A 26,816-nucleotide genomic window follows, 5' to 3' on the forward strand; every position below is an offset into this window, starting at 1 on the left:
AGAAAAGAAAGAAGAAAATTTTGTTTTCTTTGGGATGAGCTTTCATCCGGTGGGTGCTTGCATATGATTTTTCCGATTAAATAGCACATCTCTTGCAGTGCCTCCACCGCACTATCTTGGTTATGAATTCCCGGATTTTTAATTCGCGGCTTATTTGGGTGGGATTTGTCTTTAATAACTGCTTAAAGAATGTAAGAAGCCATTGCCAGTGGAAAACATGTGACAATATACCAAAAAGTGAAGTAAATTTTATGGAGAAATTTTGATTTTGAATGTAAATAAAGGCTTCTGACGACTTTTCTCTCAAACTCTTGCAGCGCACTCTAACACTGGATCCTTCTCGAATCCGCCTATTTTCGGTCTATTTTTTTACAGTTCGAAACTAAAGTGGTTTTCAAATATTCACCATGCAGGAAAAGAAAAGAAAAATAATTTTGCACAGTCCTGCAAAATGCATCTGCGTCAAAAACCGGACTTAACCCTTCATTCAGTTCCATGATGGCCCATTTACGTTTTGGCTAGTTCTGCCAGCTGCCATCCCAAGTAACACTTTAAGTTTTATAACGCTCTTGAAGGCCATAATTTACTCTTGAAGAGTGTTATAAGAGCAGCATAATGTTACTATGGATTGTAGCAAGGAAGTGCTACAATGGTACAACAATACACCCAGGTTTTTTACACGGTTTGGTATTAGTCTTTTAAGACTTTGAGCGTAAATGAAACAATAAGTTAACCCCACGAAAAAATTCACAAAAATCCAAGAAAATTCAGGTGGTATTTAAAAAGCTGTGAGAATTTAGGTTAACCGAGAAATTAATGAATTCCAATCGCGTTAAAAAAAATCTGGGTGTAGTGGAGTCCAGTTTATCCCATAAAATCCATCAAATTGTCCTCAGTTCCATTGAATAGCGAAATTTTGGGCGATAATTAACCAGAAACTGAAGACAAAGGGAGCAATTATCATTGGTCAAATGAAGAATTTGTAGAAACAGCCAAAATCATGAATAAAGAAGGTGTGGGCCTGGTGACAAGCGGCATCAACAGAAAAGGGCGAGTATTTCTTCGAAATAACGATGTATGATTTAATTCAGTTATTTATGTACCCACAACTTTAACTAGCATTGGGCTGATTTTGGCGAACGAGCATATGGCAAACATATACATATTTTATCTAAGGCTGTGACTCATTTCCCGAATTAAACTAAAATCAAATTGTAAAGTGATAGTTGAATAATTTCCGAATAACGCTGCTCACACAACTAGATTACTTTTGGCAGACATTGAATTGTTTTTGATAGATGTCTTATCGGTCTTATTGGTGTCTTTGGTATTTTGGTCTGAAATTATTTCGGAATTCCATAAAAAAATTCAATTGATATAATTTGGGAGCACAAAAAGATTTTTTTAAATTTCTCATAAACTTTATTTGAAAATACTTCAACTTCTTGCTTTTCTTTTGGAAACCCTTCAGATATAATGATAGTAATTCCTTCGAGAATATCTTTTGCAAACGCAATGGGAAATCCACTCGAAATTATGTCAAGAATTCATCTAAAAACTTCTACAGTGATCCAAACAAAAAAAAATCTTTACGATTTGTTCCAGAAATTTTTCAACACCTTTTTCAGATTTTTTTTTTGGGAATTCCTCCAGAAAATCCATTGGGAAATGAGCCAGAAATTCCATTAAGAATTCAGGATTCCCATATGGATTCATCCTAAAATTTCTATACGGATTTCAACCAGAAATTCCTTCGCTAATTTCTTCAAGATCTACTTCAAGAAATTCTTCAGGACTTTTTTCATGGTACCGTGATCTTTCCCGTCAATAATTGTATCTTGTTTTATTGTCTCAGTCAATTCTTTGGCTTATTTAAGGTTACGGGTTAAGTTGACCTTAAATAAAATAAAGAATCGATTGAGCGAATAAAACTTTTTGACGGGAAAGGTCAATTCTATGTGAGATTCGAAAGGAGTTCAGTCGAAATTTCTGGAATGTTCTCAAAGTAATTAATTAAGAGTTAGTGGAGAAACCACAGGAAGAAGTTCAGGAGAAATTCCTAGCGAAAAAAACTGGTGGACATTCTACGGTACTGTGCGTAAAAATATCTAAATAATCCCCAGGTACATTTCTTAAAAAAGTCATATTAGATAAATTTTTAAAGCGAATTTGGAGTAATTGCTTTTGGAACTTCCAAAAAAAAATCTTGCAGGAATCTCCGAAGATTTTATCTGAAAGACTTCCGGACGAGCTCCATGATGATCTTCCGAAGGAATTCCTGGAGAAAAATTGCGAAGAATTTTTTGAAGAAGCTTCAAGAGGAATTCCTGGTGGAATTTTGATTGAATTTTAGTAGAAATTAAAGGAAAACTCTTGAAGGAACTTCCCAACAATGTTCAGGTGAAACCTTCGGAAGGATTTCTGGAAAAACATCCGGAGGAATTCCTGAAGCCACTTCTAAATAAAATCATGGAGGAACTTCCGGAGGAATTCTTGGAGGAAATTCAAGAAGAATTCTTGGAGGAACTTCGGGAGAAATTACCGGAGGAACTTCAGGATGAATTCCTGGAGAAACTTTTAGAAAAATTCCTGTAGAAGCTTCCGGAGGAATTTTTGAAGGAACTTCTGAAGGAATTCCTGGAGGACTTTGCGTTGGAATTCCTTGAGGAACTTCCGAAGAAATTCTTTAAGAAACTTTTTTATGAATTCCTGGACAATTTTCCCGAAGAATTTCTGAAGGAGCTTTCCGAAGAATTCCTGGAAGAACTTCCCAACTAATTCCTGGTGGAACTTCCGGAAGAATTCCTGGAGGAGCTTCCAGAGAAATTCTTTTAGGAACTTTCGAAGGAATTGCTAAAGGAATTCCTGAGGTAACTTCCGGAGGACGAATTCCTCGAGAAGCTTCCGGAGGAATTTTTTAAAGATCTTCTGGAGGATTTTTTTAAGGATCTTCTGGAGCAATTCCTGGAGGACCTCGCCATGGAATTCTTTAAGAAAGTTGGAACTTTGATAGGAGCTTCTGGAGAAAGGCATCCCTAAGAATTCCTGAAGGAACTCTCGGAGGTATTGCTGAATTGCTGTTTGAATTCCTGTAGGAACCTATAGAGAAAATTAAACGAATAAAGCCAAAATGGCCATTTAAACGGGAGTGTTGGGAATATGAGTCATGTTCGGAATTTGAGTTAAAACGGTACTCTTAGATACGCATTAAGGATTTTATTATTGACCAATATCAAAAACTTTTCCAATTCTGAACAATTGAAAATAACAAACATTATTCAAAGTACCCTGCCTAAGGCCGGTTTTAGGCATCAGAAGGCTGAGGGCCAACTTCTTCACCTCCGCTTAACTCTTGAGCGGTGCTTCCCCACACGCTTAAACATGGTTTAAGGCCTAAGCGGAGGTGAAGAAATCGACCCTAAGAAAAATGGTTGTAGGATAAAATTTCCAAAGACAAATGCGAAAAGTAGGATAAAATCTGCATTAACAAGGATCTCAACTAGGAAAGACCATTAATAAAATGTAATTTTAATTATTTCCATGAATATGGATGGAGCATTAGAATAAATGTCAATAAATGTCTAATCGATACACAGTCCTTTTTGATCGAAATTGATTTTAATTTCGCTAAAACTAGTATCACACCTCGGGAATCTTGTCCATTGATTTTGTTCCCATGTGCTTTAAAAAAAAGCGGGACTCATGCAATTTCGTCGCGAAAAGTAAACGAGAATAGCAAAAAATCCATGCCAATTTATAGTCTTGTTTACGGCTCGGACTATTGGAGATCTCCGTCGGATTGTATTTTAAATCGGGCCGAATCGCTAATTTTTCATAACGGAGTCGCTCAAATTCCGTCCAAATACATGGGAACGAAATTTGCAAACAAGTTCCTGATGTGTAAACTAGCCTTAAGGTACTTGAGGTCATTAAATCTAGCCTTTAATACGACCAAATTTTCCCTCGGTTTGAAACTGCCTTAAACTCAATTTGTTCGATTGTTTTATAAATTATAGAAGAACGTCCTGAAGCGGAACATGAAAATCAAAAGAAGTGTCGAATATAGAAAGCAATTTCCTATTATGGAGCCCCAGGGGGTCTACCATAGGGCGAATTCAGTTAGACTTTAAAATGTTAATTTCAACGAATAACGTCGTGTATTTGAGTGTTTTATGTATGTATCGTGTAGAGGAGATGTAGAACTTGTTATTAGATATCAAGCAGAATTGATTGGTTGAAAATTTCTACTCCTTATGACAGAAAGAGCAAAATTTCGCTACTAGGAGATCAACTATTGGGTATTTTACCCTATTTCCCTGTTTTGCGATGAGATGAATATATGTTCAGTGAGATGGAATATGGAACAATTCCCCTACCTGATTTTAGATTCCGGTCTAAAACATTGGATTTTTTTAAATAATATTTTGGAGCTTTTTGGAGGAATCAATGAAAAAACGGGACAAATTGAGGATTTTTTAGATTACGACGGGACAGCACTATTGGTATATAACACTATGAGTATCCGAGCCTGATATAAAAAGTTTCTTTTTGAACAGAACATATAGCTTTTTGGTACACCTAGTGTATGAGAAAAAAAAAAGATGAATTGAAATAGCGAAAACGACTTTTATAATTGGGTACTTAGTGTTGGAGTTATGAGACCTAATTTCATGTCTATTCACATCTGCTTCATTTACTCAAGCTTCAGCGAATATCATTATGCAAAAGGAGAGCGTTATAAACTGCCTTATCTCGTAACCCATTTTTATTTCCGACAATCATTCATCGTTCAGCCAGCGTATCTCATTCATTGGTGGTGGATTTCCGGCGAAACTATATTTTGCTTCATAATCATATAAAAACCTGCTCGAGCAGAATCCTGCGCGTAAAAGTTTTTCTGAGAGGCGAATAGGCACGCGGCCTTCTTTCTGGACCGAAGGAATGTTTGAAATTGAGCTTCGTACTCGTACCACATGCTGCAATAGGAGTGTCCTGCATGTAGGGTTCCCATTTGAGATTTTGCCCAGCAGGCGAAAAAAGAACATCACATACACTACTCCAAGCAGCAGGGAATGGTACAGCAGATTTCCGTGTAAAAGGAGACTCGACTGTACCTGGGTTACGGTGCTCCTCTTATGGACTTTTTTGTTTGCAGAAGCAATGCGCTTCTACCCGTTGTTTTGTCATCCCATCCCAATTCAACTTTCAACAATGCTTCATTTGTTTTAAACTTTGGTTTGGCCTCCTCGATAGAGTTGTACGCGGGAAGTGTATTCAAAAGCAAAAGCGCTTATCCTGTTGCCAAGTGAGAGGGAAGGATCATCCATCTCCTATCTTTGGCCATTTTCTATCTTTTCTTTCTCTGCTGAATCCGACCCTGTTTTAATTTTATGACAGGCTATCATTGCATTTCCACTCTTGGGCATGTATGTCATGAAACGTATGAGACAATATATTGAAATATACAGTACGGCTTATTTAATATAACTGTTGCATACATTTCATATTTATGATTGCCCCGATTGTAACTAGGCGCTGCACATACCTCAGAAACTAGCTTTCTAGCAAACAGTTCAATGTTTGCAGAGTTAGAACTTTAATCATTGTTGCACACATAACAAAAGACTCCTACTGCGAAGATAGCAACTTTATTCTTTATTCTGTTGGGTGCGCTGGACATTGGAATGGAAAGTAAACATTTTACTATTTTCTCTTTATGAATCTCAAACTATCATTGGTTATTGTTTGCCACAATCTGGTGCCATAGTCATCTAACGATTCTCCTATTTCAACATTCATTCAATATGATACCGAGAGCTGTCATCAAGCCATCAGAAGATGAGAACTATTTGTTTCAATCGTCTCGTCATTATCCACAGATTCTTCGTTTTCCGGTGACTACTTGAGTTGACTTTATGCATCTACTGGAGTACCAGAATACTCACAATCGAAAGTTAAATAGGCATTCAACATATGTTTAGCGCATCGTAAAAAAGAATAAGAACTACTCCATTTATTATTATTACTTGATTGTTACTTTACAAAAACGTATTTTCCACTATGATATTGTTATTCCCACATTGATGTTTTGCTTAGCTTGCGTGACTTCTGTATTAAATAATTTTCTTCTCAACATACATTTTTACATACAGGATGACCTATGAAGGGTCCTATTAGGTGTTGCATACGACTGAATATCATAAAGCTGTCCCATGTGCACTATAAACAAAGCGGATATAAACAACCTATATGCTTAAGGTCTGTGCGTTGTCGCTGCAGTGTTAAAACCACTCACCAGGATATGTTTGAAATGCTTTTCCGCAAACCACCCACTCGAGTGTCTCGCTGTTTCCGTGCCGGTGGAAGGGGCAGCCGTATAAGCGATAATTTCTGCTTGATGGACATTATCTTGATTCAGTATCAATTTATGTGTGTTGACCAAGCACTGCAGAGTGTCAATAAATCGGGTGATAGTGTGAAAAATGATTATTAGTTTGCGATGATGAAATTTAACGCTGGAAACTAACTAGCATTCGAGATGTGTGAGTACTTCTCAATATCAGAGCGTCGTTGTTATATGACTGCATGAGTCGTGAGGATGGAACGAGCAACAGCAACGAGCAACAATAGCAACAGTGAATGTAAAAATAGGTTGCATTTACAGTTTTGTATTTAATTTTCTGGAACTAGAGTGGATGTGTCGCTATAGTCGCTATAGTCGCTAAAGTCGCTATAGGCAAATGCTGGTTAAAGCGTACCATTGGTACTTCGCGTACCTGAAGGAATAAAATAGACCCCATCTCGCGGTCCTTAGCCTCTTACCCAGCAACTGCTATCTCTACCTCATCGTGGCGCTAACCGGAACACGAGCAACCTTAGGGGCGATCGGGTAACCAACCCCGGTGGGAACTATGGTCGTATGCTGACAGGGAAGGGGGGTTTGCGATGAAAAGGGACTAGCGATTGGAAACTCGGTTCGTGGAACTGCAAATTTCTCAACTTCGTCGGGAGCACACGCATACTCGCCGATGTGCTCAAGGACCGTGGATTCGGCATCGTAGCGCTGCAGGAGGTTTGTTAGAAGGGATCAATGGTGCGAACGTTTAGAGGTAATCATACCATCTACCAGAGCTGCGGCAACACACACGAGATGGGAACAGCTTTTATTGTCAAAGTTTAGATCGACTATTGGAAAGTTCAGCGCCCACTAGCTGGCGAAAGAAAACGGCCTCCGACTAATTGATTTCACCGCCATTCATTCGCATCGATTTCATTCGCAGCACCAAATTCCAACACGGTCTTCCGTATGGTAAACCTGGAGATCACCACTGCAGACAGAATCACGAATCGACCACGTTTTGATTAATGAACGGCATTTCTCCGACATTATCGACGTAATAACATATCGTGGCGCTAACATCGACTATGACCACTATCTGGCGATGGTTAAACTGCGCTTAAAACTATCCGTCATCAACAATGTTCGGTACCGACGGCCGCCGCGGTATGACCTAGAGCGACTGAAGCAACCTGATGTGGCCACTGCATACGCGCAGTATCTCGAGGCAGCGTTACCGGAAGAGGGTGAGTTCAATGGGCTCCTCTTGAGGACTGCTGGAATACAGTTAAAGCAGCCATTAACGATGTAGTGGAGAACAACGTCGGGTTATACTTCTTCTTCTAAGGGCATAAACGGGAACCTTCTTACGAACGAGCGTGAGGTGATCCAAAGGTGGCGGCAGCACTACGAAGAGCACCTGAATGGCGATGTGGCAGACGAAGATGGCGGTATGGTGATGGACCTGGGAGAACGCGCGCAGGACATAATTCTACCGGCTTCGGATCTCCAGGAAATCCAGGAGGAGATTGGCCGGCTGAAAAACAACAAAGCCCCTGGGGTTGACTAACTACCAGGAGAGCTATTTAAACAAGGTGGTGAGGCACTGGCTAGAGCGCTGCAGTGGGTCATTACCAAGATTTGGAAGGAGGATGATGATGATGATGATGATGGTCCCGCCACATACCCCTACAAAGGTTTGAGCTGGACGAGTTATCTTTAAGATAATTAAATAAGATCAATGTAATCGGCACGGCAAATGCTGGGTAAAGCGTACCATTGGTACTTCGCGTACCTGAAGGAATAAAATAGACCCCATCTCGCGGTCCTTAGCCTCTTACCCAGAAACTCCTATCCCTACCTTCTCGCGGTGCTGGCCGGGATACGAGCAACCTTAGGGAAGATCGGGTAACCAACCCCGGAGGGAACTATGGTCGTATGCTGACAGGGAAGGGGGGGTTTGTTCCTCTCCGGAGGTGCAAATCTTATTGAGCGTCTGTTCTCCATGTCAGGATCAGCTCACAACAGCGTCTGTTCTCCATGTTAGGGGCGGCTGATCATCGTCCGAGTGCCAGCGAGGGACTCTAAGTGAAACTGTGCTTGGGATGGGGCCCCTCTTGAGGACTGCTGGAATACAGTCAAAGCAGCCATTAACGACGCAGCGGAGAACAACGTCGGGTATATGGGTCGAAGTCGACGGAACGATTGGTTCGACGAAGAGTGCAGACAGATTCTGAAGGAGAAGGACGCAGCGCGGGCGGTCGCGCTGCAGCAAGGTACCCGGCAGAACGTGGAACGTTATAGACGGAAGCGGAGACAGCAGACCCGCCTTTTTCAGGAGAAGAAACGCCGCCTGGAAGAAGCGGAGTGCGAGGAGATGGAACAGCTGTGTCGTTCTCAAGAAACACGCAAATTCTATCAGAAGCTCAACGCATCCCGCAAAGGCTTCGTGCCGCGAACCGAAATGTGCCGGGATAAGGATGGGAGCATCTTGACGGACGAACGTGTGGTGATCGAAAGGTGGAAGCAGCACTACGAGGAACATTTGAATGGCGCTGAGAGTACAGGCAGTGAAAGTCAAGGCAGCGGAGGAGATGACTACGTCAGTTCAGCGGACGATGGAAGCCAATCAGCCCCCACTTTGGGGGAAGTTAAGGATGCCATCCAACAACTAAAGACCAATAAAGCAACTGGTAAGGATGGATGGACGAGAACAGCTTCCCTAGAGCTTACCAGACTGATCAAAGCAACGATGGATGGTGTGCAAAACTGTGTGAAGATTTCGGGCGAACACTCCAGTTCGTTTGAATCACGCCGGGGACTAAGACAAGGTGATGGACTTTCATGCCTGTTGTTCAACATTGTTCATCATGCGGATAGCCGGGTGTAACAGCCGGGGTACGATTTTCAACAGATCCAGTCAATTTATTTGTTTCGCGGATGACATGGACATTGTCGGCCGAACATTTGCAAAGGTGGCAGAACTGTACACCCGCCTGAAACGTGAAGCAACAAAAGTTGGACTGGTGGTGAATGCCTCAAAAACAAAGTACATGCTTGTGGGCGGAACAGAGCGTGACAGGCCCCGCCTGGGAAGCAGTGTTACGATAGACGGGGATACCTTGGAGGTGGTCGAGGATTTCGTCTACCTCGGATCCTTGCTAAAGGCTGATAACAATGTCAGTCGTGAAATACGAAGGCGCATCATCTGTGGAAGTCGGGCCGACTACGGGCTCCAGAAGAAACTGCGGTCAACGGAGACGAGCCAGCCTCGGGCTGAAAGTCTCCTTAATAAAGACAAAAAAAAAAAAACTGCGGTCAAAAAAGATTTGCCACCGCACCAAATGTGTAATGTACAAGACGCTAATAAGACCGGTTGTCTTCTACGGACATGAAACATGGACAATGCTTGAGGAGGACATGCAAGCACTCGGAGTATTCGAGAGACGGGTACTTAGGACCATCTTTGGCGGTATGCAAGAAGACGGTGTGTGGCGGCAAAGAATGAACCATGAGCTCGCCCAACTCTACGGCGAACCCAGTATCCAGAAGGCAGCTAAAGCCGGAAGGGTACGATGGGCAGAACATGTTGCAAGAATGCCGGTCAGCAACCCTGCAAAGATGGTGTTCGCTTCCGATCCGGCAGGTACAAGACGACGTGGAGCGCAGCGAGCGAGATGGGCAGACCAGGTGCAGAACGACTTGGCGAGCGTGGGGCGTATTCGAGGATGGAGAGATGCGGCTTCGAACCGTGTATTGTGGCGTCAAATTGTTGATTCAGTGTTATCTTGATGTAGATGTAGACCAAATAAATGGAGTGAAATGAAAAAAATGGCTCTTTCTGTCAAATGCCATTTTTTACCAAACGGCATTTTTGGTCCAATGATGTATATTCGGTCAAACGACTTTTTCCCCCGAACGGCATTTTCCGTCAAATGACATGTTAGGGTAAACAATGACATGTTAGGGTAAAAGTCCGTCCAAGTTTTCCTTTTGGCTGTACATTGCTTTCGGTCAAACTACCTTTTTGGGTCAAACCAGTTTTGATCTGATAACAGTTTCCGTGAATCGTTTTGCTAAATTGTACCTGGCTAGATGTCTTTTGGCCTAAAGTCCAGTATCGACTTAAAAATAGAGAGGCCACGGAATTTTGTTCAATTGTCAATTGACAAAAAGACCATTTCGCCAAACAAGTGGCCATTTCTGACCATATTTCCCGTTCAGTACGAGGTTCAGTCATTGAAATTTGGCCGTATGACCCCGTTGGACCAAATGACATTTTTGGCCAAATGGCCCATTCTGTCAAAAAACTATTTCTGCTAAATGGCATTTTTGAGCAACGATGGATTCGGCCAGACGCCCTATTAGGGCAAACGGCTGTTTCGGCCAAATTACCAGCTCGGCCATCTGTCATCTGTAAACGGAAATAGCCGTTTAATGATGGACTTCTCCCTGCGAATATTCCGAATATTTTCCTGTAGAAATTTAGAACAACTTCCCATAAAAACACTGTAGAGATTCTCAAGTAAATCCCAAACAATTTTCCTTGGTAATTACAAAGAGTTCTCGAAACTTGAAAGTAGTTCCCGTGGAAAATCTGAAAATAATTCTCAAATGAATATTCTGGAAAAACTTGAAGAATTTCTGGAGAAGTTCATCTATTTTTTGAGGCGAAATTCAAAAGATTCTCCCGTTATTGTCGTGAAAATATCCAAAATGACCAATTCAGCCGAACGACCCTTTCGACCGAATGTTCATTTTGACCAAATTGCCCTTTAGACTAAACGACTATTTCGGCTGAAGGATAAGTTCACGATTTTTTAGCCAAAGGATCTGTTCGACCAAATGAGATTATCGGCCAAATATCTGTAGGCTACATATCCTATCAACGTCTGAAAAGATAATGAGAGCATATAGAATATTTTGATTTTGACATCAAATTGATTCATAATTTGTTTTCAAATATGTATAAATCATCATGATTGATTACATATTTTGATCTCATGTTGCTGTAGATTACTAAATTGAATGATATTACATCAAACTGTGTACTTATTTTGCTATCGGAATCCAGTATCAAATTTAATTTTCAATTTGCTCTCATCGACAGCAGAAATAGTTTTTGATTTGATGTCACAGTAAGCTAATTCTGCTATACATTTTGTTATTTTAACCGTTAAAACAACCAAAAAGATATCAAATTAAGTAAACATAATCGATCCCTAGCAACATTTTGGTTTCATGCTAGTTTTATAACACCCTTGAGTGGTAAATAAGGTCTTCAAGAGCGTTATAAAACTTAACATGTTACTTGGGATGATTTCACAACAGTAAAACAAGTTATCGATTTGCTCTTAAGCTTTGCTCGGGTAGACTTCTACCAAATAGTCTTTTCGGTTAAACGATTCGGCCTAACAACTTTCAGTCTTGACTTTCTGCCGAACAACTCTTTTCTGTTCAAAAATTCAATTTCAATTAGATTTTTTTTATTTCAACGTGAACTCCTACGCAATTGTCACGCTTAGTTTTTACGGAGAGCTCTTCGAAGTTTTAACAAGATATTGTATGGAATTTTCATGGAAAAAACTGTCGGCGGCGGCGCACACCTCTATTTTCACAAATTAAGTATAGTCGTAAGGTGATGGAGGAGGTCAGCTTAAGCGTTACGATCAATACAATGAAATTAAACTTTCCATACAAAAAGTGCTATGAGGATGAAGGTGGGGGTTGAAAATTATCAAATTTAGCGCTACGTATTTTGACGTTGGCTTTTTCAGTCTAATTTAATTAAGACGGCTAGTTTGACATAGCCCGACGTTTCGGTCCTATGTATTGGACCTTTTTCAATGGATAAGCTGTCGGCCGACTCTCGTTATGTAGCGTTACGTAATTTGTGAAAGAACCCTTATCACGTCGCATGTGTTTGGGGGAACTCTAACTCCACAAGATCAGGCATCGAATACTGTTCGGGCTAACCGTCTTGCTAAATTGACCAGCTGCAAAACGTATCTTGGACAGTTATGGGCCTCAATATTTCTGTCAACCTGATCATGATGCACCGTGGTTCTCATAATTTCAAGGCTCCCCCAGAGCTAAGCGATTTCATCGCCGCGACGGCGACAACTAGTCGCCGCGATTCTATCGTTGGGTCGCTGCAGGCAATTTTCTATCTACGCTTCCATGCCAATGGCGACAGAATCTCTATCGCCAAGCGATAGAATCGCGTCGCGTGTGTTTGGGGGAACCTTTATAGGTTTGTTAACCTGTACGCGTTTGGTGCAGCTTACAATTTATCTGTTTTTCAACGGTAGATGACTAACCCAGCTCTCAGTGTGCAAGGCGAGTGATCATGATCCAGAGGTAGGATTGATTTATGAGTCATATGTGTAAGCCATCGAATAAAAAAGTAGACATTTCATGGGGGATGTTTCGTTGTTTGCTTCGTGAATAACATAAATCGAATTATTTCATATTCACGGACACGAGTCCTGGACCAACGCGCACTTGCAGGATTTTCCAGCTGTTCTGTACCATCTATGGCGGTAAATGTTAGAAACGATTGAACTATTAAATTCATCAATTTCGTAATAATCGGACAACAATAATGTAATAAACGTGTGCACGAATTTCTAAACACATATATACACATTACACAATCATGCATGTTTCCACATTATTTCAGTTCACTTAGAGTCTATTGGTGTATAACACTATGGGTTTCCGGCCTATTTGTTAAAAGTTTATTTCTGGAGTAATCTTATGTTTGTATGTACATTTCGTGTACGAGGACGGCTAAACGTAAACATAGACCATTATTATGTTCTCAAGCTGTGAATCATCATTCTTTAATGTATTTCCACTGCTACACCATGACATTATTCGCAACACGGAAACCACTCACCTTTGTAATACAGTAGCACATATTTGTAGCGGCGAGAAACACGATGCACAGTCGTCTAGGGAACAATGAACTCGCGTGATTATGTTTCGTTATTGTTGCATGTACTTTGATTCAATTAATTTAGAAAAGTCTGCCTAGATTTTTCGTGATGATTGCTACTGCCATGTAGATACGCAAAATCGGTATAAAAAGGCTTCGCTTCTCTTATAAAACTGTTGATCAAACAACGTATTAAAATAACTCTATCCTTGCGTGATACATGATTTCTATTAAATGGGATGTTGAAATAAAAAACGTCCGATTGCAATGAAAGAAACGAAAGTTACCGAGTTATTCCTGCTATTATTTTGTATTATTTCAAAACGCACACCCTAATTAAAGCATCGTTGCCATGTCTAAATTATCAACACAAAACAAGGAGGATTAAAACCAAGTCATAAATTATTCATAAATACACATTTTATCACAATTTTTAACCCGATGATGTCGTATAAAGTTACAAGCAATAATTGCACTATCCCACACTCTTATGGTCTCCGTTGGAGCCGGCCAATCGATCCACCCTTCCTGGTGACTCGCCGTGCCGGTTTGTGCTGTCGCGAATGCAGTAAATTTTCTATGCGCTAATTAACACCACCCAAAAACCGCTGATGCTCATCCCAACCGAATGGCAAAACAAGCGATCGTCTTCGTCTCTTCTCACCACACAGATCGTTTGCCAAAACAAGTGGAAGACAACGACGGCAATCTCAGTCAACACGCACACACCATGCGTCCCCACCGAGCTGCATCGAAACGACTGAAACGATAGACTGCCGGGCCCGTAATGGTTGTCCACAAGCATGGCCCGTTGTTGGCGTAGAGTTTGCCAGCTTTCCTAGTTTTATGAACTCGCAGAACGGCACGGAAGTGGGTCTGTGTCTAGTGTCATATGTGTGTATACGGGCCGGCACTCTTTTACGAGGTGAGTGGGTTTTCAAACAACCGAATCCATCATTGAAACTAAAGTAACTGCTGCTTGACATGGCACAACATCAAGGGAAGTGTTTAGCTTTGTTTATGTTTGCAAAGGCTTCTTAAAAGGGGATATTAGCGTTATGTGTTTAGCTTCCGGATGAGTGGTTTTCGATGTAATGTAATTGAGCTGAGTTTGTAAGACGGGGGATTTATTCAAACCACAAACGTTACCAGCTTCATTGGCTCAAGCTAGAATATCGTTTGGCTGAGTTACGTGTGAGTGCGCATGCTCACCTGTTGCTAAGGATAATGAGTGTCCTTTGATGGTTAGAGTGGCTCTTCTAGAGTGTTTTTCATTTTCTCAACTTGAAGTTCTTGTTAATTTTATAGCATATGTTTAATACTTCCAGATTATTATTTTGTTTACCTATGGTTTTTCGACTATGTAACATTGCATTGATATTGGCAGAAAACAGTTACTTTTTGAATGAAAATATTTCTTGCATCGCAACTAAATAATCAAAAACATGAAATAAAACAAATTTCGTAATACAGAACAAAATCCTGTGTACGACATCATGTTTCAGGCAGGAGAAACGTGGCATTTGCTGCTATAAACATTCATCTGTACACCCAACCGGTGATTGTTAGATTTTCTACCAATTCTTTATAAGATCCTACCAAAACCTGGAGCTGGGCATATGTGAATACACATATTGTATGAGGACCTTACAATTTTGCAAGCTTTTCTTGCAATATTTGTTTGTGAATTATTGAATTGTTAAAAAATCTAACAGAATTTTTATTGTTTTTTTCCTTATGCACCAGTAAAAAAACATACAGCAATTCCATGTAAATTTTATGTACATTAATGAAGCATTTCAAATCTGCTGTTCCGGTTCTTCATCTGATAGCTCCCATATTCATCCTATCATGGTTTGTTTATTCTTTTTGTGATTTTTAGCATTGCGTACGCATGTATGCAAAAAGAACCGATGAAATTGTTACTTGTTTTTCTCAGTTTCGAGATGAGATAAATTTACAAACAGTTAGATAGAGATAGGAACATTTCCCCAGCTATATATGTTTTTAATTATTGATCCTTTCGAAGAAAAAAATCAGATTAATCCACCTAGCGTTGATGATGCCTTTCTCGCTCATTATGAAATGCATCGTTTTTGATTGTCATATAGACATCCGAACTGGAATAATTTTTCCCTTTCTTTAAACTTTCAAATTCTAATTTATAATAAGCCACAGACGATAAAAATCATTATTTGTTTTCAGTATTTTTTCTGTACAAATAAATGTTGCAAAATTGGATCGTGAAAAAATCATATAAAAACTGTCATAAAATCGAGTGTATACAAAACAGGGGACACACAAAATTTGAACATGTTAAAAATCTTATGAAATGATGCTATGGCAATTTCATTGCAGAGAAGTGAATCTAGTTTAACTAATCATTTGAATTACATATGTTCACAGTATCTTCAAAAATATATGTAGCTAACAGTGTTTTGAGAGCCTATTCCTACTACAAGCTTTATATAGTATTATATTAGGATAAAACTATGATGAAGAGTATCTTGAAGTTGTTATTTAACATTATATCAAGCTATAAATCTCATAACATAAAAAGACCATAAGCATCATTATTACTTTTATCACCTGTTACTTATTTACTTATGGATCCTGTACATCTCCGGTGGTGCAAAGGGCCGACTTGAAGATCTTCATCCTGAGCGTTGCCCGGCCATCGCTATAACCTGTTGCCAGGTTAGATTTCGGTCGACTTCTTTTATTTCTTTATTGAGGCTTCGCTGCCATGAGCCTCTGGGTCTGCCTCTTCTATGTCCCGCAGGGTTCCAGTCTAATGCTTGTTTACAGATTTCGTTTCCGCCCCTACGTAGAGTGTGGCCGACCCAGTCCCACTTCCGATCCCGAATTTCTGTTGCTTTCGGCCTCTGGTGACAACAACGATGGAGTTCGTTGTTTGAGATCCAGTTGTGAGGCCACCAGGCCCGAATTATATACCGCAGGCATCTGTTAATGAACACCTGCTGCCGTTGAGTGTTCTCCACTGATACACACCATGTTTCGCTAGCGTATAACAGCACAGATTTCACGTTAGAGTTGAATTCGTATTTTGGTGCGTTCACTTATCTGCCTGTTTTTCCAGATATTTCTTAAACTCGCAAAGGCAGCTTTTGCTTTCTTGGTCCGTCCACCTATGTTGATCATGATACCGCCGTCTGACGCCATTTGGCTACTAAGATATTGGAAGCTTTCAACATTCTCCACTGGTTGCCCGGCTACTGTGAAACTGGAAGGAGTCACCGTGTTTACATCCAACGATTTGGTTTTGTTGACGTTGATGACTAAACCTGCCGAAGAGGAGCGCACGGCGAGGTCGTTGAGCTTACTCTGCATATCAGGGCGCCGTTGAGCGAGGAGTATAACGTCATCCACCAATTCGAAGTCGTTTAGGTGCTCCATGTTTATAGGCTGCCATAACAGCCCTCGGCTTGGTTTACGGTCAATCGCATCTACTAGAATCTCGTCGATTACGACGAGGAACAGTAACGGTGATAGAATACATCCTTGCATCACACCAGCTACGATCCGGATAGGGTCGGACAGGACCCCATTGTGCAGCACTCTACACGAAAAGGCCTCGTACTGTGCTTCGATGAGGCCGATGATTTTCTCAGGAACCCCCTTGCGTCTTAGGGCGCCTCACATATTCTCGTAATTGAGGCGGTCGAAAGCTTTTTCGTAGTCAATGAATACCAAGTAAAGGGACTCTTGGAATTCGTTGACCTGCTCCAGAATGATGCGGAGCGTGACAATATGGTCCACACAGGATCTTCCGGCACGGAATCCGGCCCGCTGCCGCCGGAGAGTCGCATCGATCTCCTGAATTCGGGCTAGGATAATTTTGCATAGAACTTCGAGAACGGTACACAGCAACATAATACCTCGCCAGTTATCGCATACAGTCAGGTCACTCTTTTTGGGCACCTTCACTAAGATACCTTGCATCCAGTCGACCGGGAAAGTTGCGGTGTCCCAGATATTACGAAATAAACGATGCAGTAGTTGAGCGGATGTCATGAGGTCAGCTTTGAGCATCTCGGCTGATATGCGATCGACCCCTTATTCGATTTCATGCTTTGGATGGCTGTTTGAATCTCTAGCAGTGATGGAGCTTCGGTATTGACGCGTGTTATACGTTGGATCCTAGGCAGATCATGACGAGGTGGTGATAGCCTGGCTGGCACTTGAAAAAGTTGTTCGAAGTGCTCGAACCAACGTTTCAGCTGGACAGTTAGGTCGGTCAATAACTGATCATTCGCGTCTTTCACAGGCATCGTTGCATTCATCTTCGCCCCGCTTAAGCGTCGTGTTATATCGTAGAGAAGGCGAATGTCCCCGGTTGCGGCGGCTCTCTCTCCTTCGTCGCCCAGAGAGTCTGCCTACGTCTGCGTCATCTGCTAACTCACACTCTACTAATTTATGGATTTATGCCTGTCTCGTATACAAAGTATACGTAAAGGCTATACGTTCGGTTCAAAAACAAACTTTTTATAGGAGGCCCGGAGACCCATAGTGTTATATACCGATCGACGAATTGAGGTGATGTCTGTGTGTGTGTGTATGTGTGTATATGTGTATTAGGGTGGTTCAAATTAGTATGAGAAAAACTTTTTTCAATTTTTTTGATGGGCCGCCCTCTTATTCAGTTCTATTTAATGCCCTGATGCTCTGGACAAAATTTCAGCCAAATCGGTCAACGTTTGGGCGGTGCTAAACTCGTTGGAAGTTTATATGGAAAAATGTATGCAGAAACATTCAAAAACAGTGAATTGCAGTTGGACGGCACAACTTACGATGAAGAACTATGACACTCATTCAGATCTTGAAGAATTTAATACAGAAGGCTATGCAGAAAACCGCGAGAAGATTAGAGTTTGCCCGGCTAAGTTATTAGCATTTCTCTGAAGTAGGGTTTGAGCAAATTTCGTTTCTTTTACCTTTGAAAAGAAATAAATTCACCCCTACAACACTCCAGTAAAATGCTAATATCTTTGCCTAATAAACTATAATCTTCTCGCGGTTTTCAGCATAACATTCTGTATTTAATTCTACAAGAACTGAATGAGTATCATGGTTCTTGGTCGTAAATTGTGCCGTCCAACTGCAAATCACTGTTTTTGGATGTTTCTGCATACATTTTACTATATAAACTTCCAACGTGTTTAGCACCGCCCAAACGTTGACCGATTTGGCTGAAATTTTGTCCAGAGCATCAGGGCATCAAATAGAACCGAATAAGAGGGCCCACCAAAAAAATTGAAAAAGTGTTTTTTGAGCCACCCTAATATGTATGTATGTGCGCAAAAATTCTTAAAAAGTCTAGCTCGTTTTTGGAGCACTTATCTTTAACCCCGCAACAAGTTGCGTTCGATGGAGAATCTTGTCTCATAGTTTCCTATTGAAAATTGGCCAGGTCGAACTTTTTTTTTATTCCTTTATTTATTTGGTAGGCACTCTGTGTTACTTAACCGCTACTGTGCCGAGATCTACTGTGGTATTCTGCAGCCAGAATCCACACAGAATCTATTTTTAGATTTTTCATTATTCATTGTTGTTGTCGTTGCTGGTCCATCTCGTCGTGAGTCCATTGTGTTCGTTTTGTCCATGTCGTGTATTCAATGATCGTTGCATTGTCCGGTTGCCATTTATTCGGTTAACGTTGGAGGAATGCCTCCGAGAAGAACAAGTTGTCAGTCGTCATCAGGCAGCCGTGACGGTGAGGCGTGCACCCCAATACGCCACCGCATAGGCTGCGCATCCGGCGACTGACGAGGGTTTTGGTGGAGGGGCTGGGAATCGAACCCATGACCATTCGCTTGAAAGGCGAACGTGTAGCCAACTACCACCATCTACGCTACGGGACTCCCCTACCAGGTCGAACTATGGGCTCAAAAGTTATGGCCAAAATACATTTTCTTTAGACAACAACGAGCGGAAATTTTTTTTTTGTCTTTATTATCGAGACTTTCAGCCCGAGGCTGGCTCGTCTCGTAGAACGAGCGGAAAAGTTTAACTCAGTTTTAAAGCACTTATCTTTAAACGATTTGCTCGCAACAAGTTACGTTTGGTGGGGAATCTTGTCCCATTGCTTTCTATTGAGAACTGGGCTAACGGGATCAGAAACTATGGTCAAAATAAATTTTCTACGCAAAAAAGGCGTGAAAAGTCTCGCCAACTTTTCAATCAGTTTCCATCAACCGATTTGCTCGCAACAAATTGTGTTCGGGAATCCTATCCGATTATTTCCCATATAAAATTGGGCTGATCGAACTCTGGGCTCTGAAGCTTTGGCGAATATGTTTTTTACTCACTCACAGACTCATTTTTTATTCGTAAATTGCATTTAAAAAAATCATTGATTTTTGGAACATTTAGTCTCAACTTGTTTACTCACAACAAGTTGTATTGGACGGCGAACCCTGTTTCATTATTTCCTATTAGACATCAGGCTACGGGCTCAGCAGTTATGAAAAAAAAAACAAGAAATACAAAAAAATGCAAAATGCGGGCATTTATTATGTTTTTCCCAGATTTCTTCATGAATATTAAAAATGGCAGCCCTTACTTTGCACCGTTCAATGTGGAAAAACGATCCATAAAAGAATGAAAAACGATCCATAAATAACATCTGAATGTTCCATAAAACGCTACCATAAATCCATAAAATAGTTCGAGAGATTCCATAAAGAATATTTTTATGATCCATAAAAACTATAAATTGATCCATAAAATTTCAAATTTGCGCAATTTATATCCTGATGATGATCCATAATTTCAGCCATATGATCCATAATTTTGATAATGTGATCCATAATGCTTGGAAAGAAGGCCGATGAAACTATATTAATTGATCCACACATTTTATAAAATCTATGGATCATTTATCAAAATTTATGGATCAAATCACCAAAACTATGGATCATTTGAACAAAGTTATGGATCAAATGGCCAGAATTATGGATCATATGACTAAAATTATGGATCATAACTAAAATTATGGATCATAATCACGATAAAAAATTGCGCAAATTTGAAATTTCGTGGATCAAAATATACATAGATTTTTATGGATCATTTTCCAAAGATTTATGAATCGTTCATGGGAAAATAGCAAGAATTTTATTGTTTTTCTTAACCATGTTGAAGGAACATATTTTCAACAATTGCTAAATTTTTGCTTAGTTATGAATCATAAAATTATTCTTCATAGAATCTCATTAACTATTTTATGGATTTATGGTAGCATTTTAAGGAACATTCAGATGTTATTTATGGATCGTTTTCCAGTTTTTTATGGATCCGTCTTTATCGTTTATATGCAAAAGTATGTTTTGCCATTAAAAATGTGAATTCGTAACTAGTGAAGTCTCAATAGAATATCAAGTGCAAGATCAAGTGTCATCGACAAACACAAAAATATTCCATAAAGGAGAGGCGGAGCAACTTCAATGTTCACAGAAATTAGCGTTTTCCAATTACGTTTATTTATTTTAAATCTTTTGATTAATATTTTTCATAACTCATGTTCAATTCAAATTCCGTGTATATAATTTAAACCTTGAAATCTAAAAATCGCTAGCTCGGATGATGGAATCTTGCAACCCTTTGTAGGATTTATTACACATACATCGGAGTAAGCGACTCAATTGGTGTGTCAGTTAGGAGATGACAAATTCTGCTTTGATCAGAGCAATTCAAAGTATCAAGAAGCCCAGTTAGTTTCCGGCGTAACCCATTTCTATCTACCACAAGCTTTTCGTACGCAACCAAGGATAGGATTCGAGTTAATTTTGTCCGTATCCTTAAACGAATAAATTTCACCAATAATGAGCGTTTGTGGTTTTAAAGTAATCCCATTTTCTACATTCTTGGTTTTCTAAAAGGTGACGCTTATTTTGTTATGTTTAGATTACGAGACGGTACACGACAACTTTGACATCAAGAGCCTCCTTATTATAGCTTTATCCTGATAAAGCTTCTAGTCGGAATAGGCCCTCAAAATAGTTCTAGCTACATTCTCAATATTTCGAAGATACCGTGTTTTTTTCTTCAGATTTTGGAACATGCGTAATTTGAATAGTTCATTATTATTTGATTTATTCTTTCAAAAATGAACGCATTCAGGCTTCTGATTAATTATTTGTTAACAATTTAACTTCGAATAAAATTATTTTCAATTCTTTGCATTAAAACTGCCATAGCATCATTCCATGAACGAATATGTACAAGATACAGTAATGACTCGATTTTTAGCATGTTCGAATTTTGTCTGCCCCTGGTTTCGTCTACACCTAATTTTATAACAGTTTTGATATGATTTCTTCACGATCCAATTTTGTCACATTTTTAAAAGTCTATATAACAATAAAGATCCATTAATTGCTATATAGGGTTACTGCTCCTGGACTTCATCTCATAGCTCCGATATTGGTCTCACGAAAAACAAAGCAATGAAAAGGTATTTGGTTTGTTTATTATTTTTGTGATTTTTTTCACCAGTAAGCACGCATGTTAGCAAAAAGAAGCGACGAAATTGGTGCCGTATTTCTTTGTTACACGATGAGATGAATATATGTTCAGTGAGATGGAAAATGGAACAGTTCTACTATTTGTTATGCGACGTATCTAAGGATATTTTCTCGACATATTGTATAATGAGCGAGAAAGGCATCATCACCGCTAGGTGAATGATTCTGGGTTTTAAAATTTGCTATGGCTGGCTGTTGGAATAATATTTTAGACCTTTAAATATGTCCATAAACTTTTAATTGTGCACGAGAAAAGGGAAAACGCTAACTTCCACGAACCTTGAAGTTGCTCCGACCCTCCTTTAAGGAATATTCCTGTGCTAAAGGAGTGTCACTTGAGAAAATCTACAACCTGTATTTGTCGATAGCATTTGATATTCTTTTGAGACCTCACTAGTTACGTATCCATATGTTTTAATATTTATGGAGAAATACGTGACAGCAGAATAGAATTGCTGTTGACAACGCGGCCTTGACTACTCAGATCTCTATAGAGATAAGTTTTATAAGATCTGCTTTATAAGATAAATTTTAAAAACTAACATATTATTTTGGCTTTAACTTTTAGGATCGTTACATTAAGACATTATTTTTAAAAGCAACTTTTTGCAATAAATCGGTTAAGGCTAAATGCTCGTTAAATTAATGAGTTTTTGGCCATAACTTCTAAGCACATAGTTCGATATGGACCATTTCTAATAAGAAACAATGAAACAGGATTCCTTGTCCTATACAACTTGCGTTGTAAATGAATGGGTTAAGAATGAGTGTCTTAAAAATAAGGGAATTTTTGCAATGCTTTGAGCGAATAAACCTTAATAAAATAATAGTTTTTTTTGTTAAACATAGTATATTGGCCATTCATAACTTCCATAACTTGCTGCTAGCAAACCAGGTCTGGGATAGTGCTTGAAAAATTGGCGAGACTTTTTATCACGAGACTTTTATGGCGAACAAGGCACGATACAAACGGGCACGGAACAGACAAATTCGATTTTCCGGAGGAAAAAGCGCCAGCGGAAGATCGATACCCTGAAGAGACGGAACAATTGTACCGCGCTAATAACACACGAATGTTCTATTAGAAGTTAAACCGTTCACGTAAGGGCCACGTGCCACAGCCCGATGTGTGTAAGGACATAAACGGGAACCTTACGTTCTTACGAACGAGCGAGAGGTGATCCAAAGGTGGCGGCAGCACTACGAAGAGCACCTGAATGGCGATGTGGTAGATAACGGTGGTGGTATGGCAATGAACCTGGGAGCACGCGCGCAGGATATACGACTTCCAGCGGTGAATCTCCAGGAAATCCAGGAGGAGTTGACCCACTACCAGGAGAGCTATTTAAACACGGTGGTGAGGCTCTGACTAGAGCGCTACAATGGTAATTACCAAGTTTTGGGAGGATGAGGTTCTGCCGCAGGAGTTGATGGTAAGTGTCGTGTGTCCCATCTACAAGAAGGGCGTTAAGCTGGATTGTAGAAACTACCGTGCTTTCACATTGCTGAACGCCGTCTACTCTTCCAATTGTAGATATTATGGCACGTAACATTGAGAAAATGGAGGAAGCCTAGAGGAATGGAGGAACTAGATCGGACTAGTCATCAACACGTCGAAGACGAAGTACATGATAGGAAGAGGCTTAAAAGAGGACAATATAAGCCACCCACCTATTTAGTATCGGTGGTGACGAAATCGAGGAGGTTGAAGAATTCGTGTACTTGGTGACCTTCGATACCAGCAGAGAAATTCGGAGACGCATCTTGGCAGGAACTCGTACGTACTTCGGACTCCGCAAAACGCTCCGAACGAATAGAGTTTGTCACCGTACCAAACTGACTATCTACAAAACGCTTATTAGATCGGTAGTTGTGATGCTCGTGGAAGACCAACGCGCACGTGGAGTTTTCGAAAAAAAAGTGCTGCGTGCCATCTATGGTGGTACGTGGAAGAGGCGAATGAGTTTTCGCAGAAGGCAGAATCGCATCGTTTCGCTCATTCGCCGAAAAATGATTTCGCTCCAAAAAGTCTTAAAACCCAATCTAAGCGTATTTTATGTTTACGTATGGATTTATTATCTATTGTTCTAAGCAAAGAAAGTTATATTATTCCGATGAATTTTACGAAGAAGAACATGACAAAATCACGCAATGATGTAAATCGCGAGTCGAATCATGGACGATTCTCTGGACCATGAGTCGGGTGAGGTTTGCATCGCGCTTGATTTGAATCGTGGATGAGATTTGAGAATTTGAGTTTTTACCAACACTGAACCCTCGGAATGTATCTTCACTACATTGCTTGCCTTTTGTGCCACCGCTGCGCTACTGCGTTGTCTCTTCAAATCAGCCAGAGTGGACTATATTGGTAATAGAGTATGTTTAATGACATGTGCTGATTAATACAACTGCTTCTTTACTTTCAAAATTCAAAATAACGCTCTCTTTTTGCCCCTTAGGAGCATTAAAAAGTTTCAACGAGTTGTATTAAGAAATTTTAAGTTGGTTTCAGACTTTTGCCTTTCCCGTATACTAAGTATACACTGAAAACCAAAACTACCCAAAAGTGGGTTGTTTGCACTCAAAATCGTGGTTTGGGCCAATAACCCAAATTTGAGTAAAATGACTTTTCTGTCACTAGGTAGTTTGCCTTTAATCCCATGTAAACAATTTACCCAAAGCTGAGTTTAATTTATCCAAAGCGGACCTTAATCAACCCAAAATAGAGAATATTGAATTTACTCAAATTTGGGTTATTGGGCTGAGCAACCTCGGTTAGGTGTTTGCATGTTGCTCTAGTTTTGATGGCAATCATGGGAAAGAAAGGGAAAACTACCCAAATTTGAGTAATTTTTTTCTGCTATATTCTCATAAGTGTGTATATTGAACTCAAAGTTTGGGTTGATTTATCTGTCCGTGTACCTAAAGGCTGTATATTCGTTCCAGGGCCGAATTTAGCCGGAAGGGGGCCCCGGGGCCGACAGCTTGTGGGGGGCCCAAAATGTACAAGAAAGGTTGGTTTTGGTACATAAGATTTGTGGGGGGCCGGGGCCAGGGCAAGGCTTCGGCGAGTGAGATTTGATCATGACTCTACCAACACTGCCGAAGGGTACTTAAACGTATGATTCATTATACAGTATAACATTTCAAAATAGTTTGCTAGAAATCATCCCATAACCCCATTTTGATATCTGATTTTAAAAATAAATTTAGAAAAATGTAATTCAAATTTTCATAAATTATTACATTAGTGTAATTTTTGCAATTATCGCACCCCTTGGCTATAATTTTCAGGCGCTAGTTACCTTTTGTGACACACGATGGTGTGAATGTGCTGTCTTTTGCATAATATATGGAGAATTACGAAGTGGACTATATTGTTAATATACTATATTTGATGTCATAGTAATTCATGTTCGTTTCCCTGTTCAATGAATTTCAGATGTATAATTTAAAAAAGATCTTATTTGCACAGCAAGCAAACCGCAACGTTGAACCACTGTGTGATTGAAATAACTTTATTTTGGACAGTTGGACAGACCGCCATATATCCGGTTTTGCATGAATGAAAAACAATCTTTTATTGAATCCAGGCATCCAACGCATTTGATAAGACAGGAATGTGTCGAATGATTGCGTGTGAGAGAGCACTCAAATTTGTCAGCTGTTGGTACTCAGTTAGCTTCAATCTCATAAAAGCACCCTCTCCCCTTTAATGGAAATCGGTTATGAAACTCATTTCTCCTGGTTTCTTACAATCGGGTATAAGGATAATTATAACAGATTATAACCAGTAGGTAATCAGAGCATTAATGAATAAAGCTTCCAATGAATGATTAAATTTGTTATGATTAAACCATTCAACTCTATGATTAAAGATTATGATTAATGATTAATTCATTTTTGAAAATGAATAATGATTATGATTAATGATTAAATTAATTTTCAACAATGATTAACGATTATGATTAATGAATAAAACGTTTGAAGTATGATTAATGATTACTGATCGTGATTAAATGTTGACACAATATGTGTATGATTAACGATTAACGATCGATATGATTAATGATTAATGATTATGAATAATCAAATTAATGATTTGCATAGTGATCCATAATCATTAATCAAGTAACCGTTCGACCATGTTTTTTTACCTTTAAAATTGTATGATTATGATTAAAGATTCATGAATAAAAGCGATGTATGCAATGATTAAAATGAATGATTAATGAATAAACTCAAAACAATCATGAATATGACTCATGATTAATGATTAAATGCAAAAATCTATGATTAACGATTAGTGATTAATGATTGAATAGAATTTTTTGTATGATTATGATTAATGAATAATGATTAAATAACCCATTATTCATTAATCATGATTAAATCTATGATTAATCACTAATGCTCTGTAGGTAATATAAATACCGACTGAGAGTGATAGTACTGATGGTTCGCGTGATTGAGTGATATTAATGCGGTGTTTGATACCTTCTCCAAGTAAATCCGAAAAAGGATAGATAACACACCTTATAAAATAAATAATAATAATACTAATAAAAGTTTACGCACATTGACTATTATATTTGAATGCTATATTTGAATAGAGACATATATAATTCCTAATTGTAATTAAATTCAATTTGCTGTAGCTTTTATAAGCAAAAAAAACGCATAATTTGAAGGTAATCAAATTGTATCTCCTATTTTTATGTGTCTTTCAAACACTCAACACACCCTTCGCACACTGCTGTCGTTATCGATCAACAACCCCGTTTTCCCTTGCTCGATTTTTCCATCGTTGAGGGGAAGCCTTCGATCCACTCACTCGGTTTGCTTCGGCTGGGAAAATGCAGCTACCACATGGTCGGCTTCAATCTGGGCGCGCGCGAAATTTTCCTCGTGAGCTGCTGCCCCATCCATTGTCTACGCGGTGGCCAGTACTGTTGTACGAAGCGGCCGCTGCCGGCGGTGAGTGTTTGAGTGG

General features: G+C 39.6%; 1 protein-coding gene across 1 annotated transcript in view; it reads right to left on the minus strand.

Annotated features, from left to right (window-relative positions):
- LOC134210978 (uncharacterized) overlaps positions 1–14,062 on the minus strand; it is a 123,738-nt gene extending 109,676 nt beyond the window's left edge. The window contains exon 1 of the mRNA XM_062687451.1: positions 13,942–14,062. The gene's annotated coding sequence lies outside the window, so the exon portion shown is untranslated. The remainder of the gene's footprint in view (positions 1–13,941) is intronic.
- Between the last annotated feature and the right edge of the window lie 12,754 nt (positions 14,063–26,816).

This window comes from Armigeres subalbatus, chromosome 2 (genome assembly GCF_024139115.2).
Source record: "Armigeres subalbatus isolate Guangzhou_Male chromosome 2, GZ_Asu_2, whole genome shotgun sequence".
NCBI lineage: Eukaryota > Metazoa > Arthropoda > Insecta > Diptera > Culicidae > Armigeres > Armigeres subalbatus.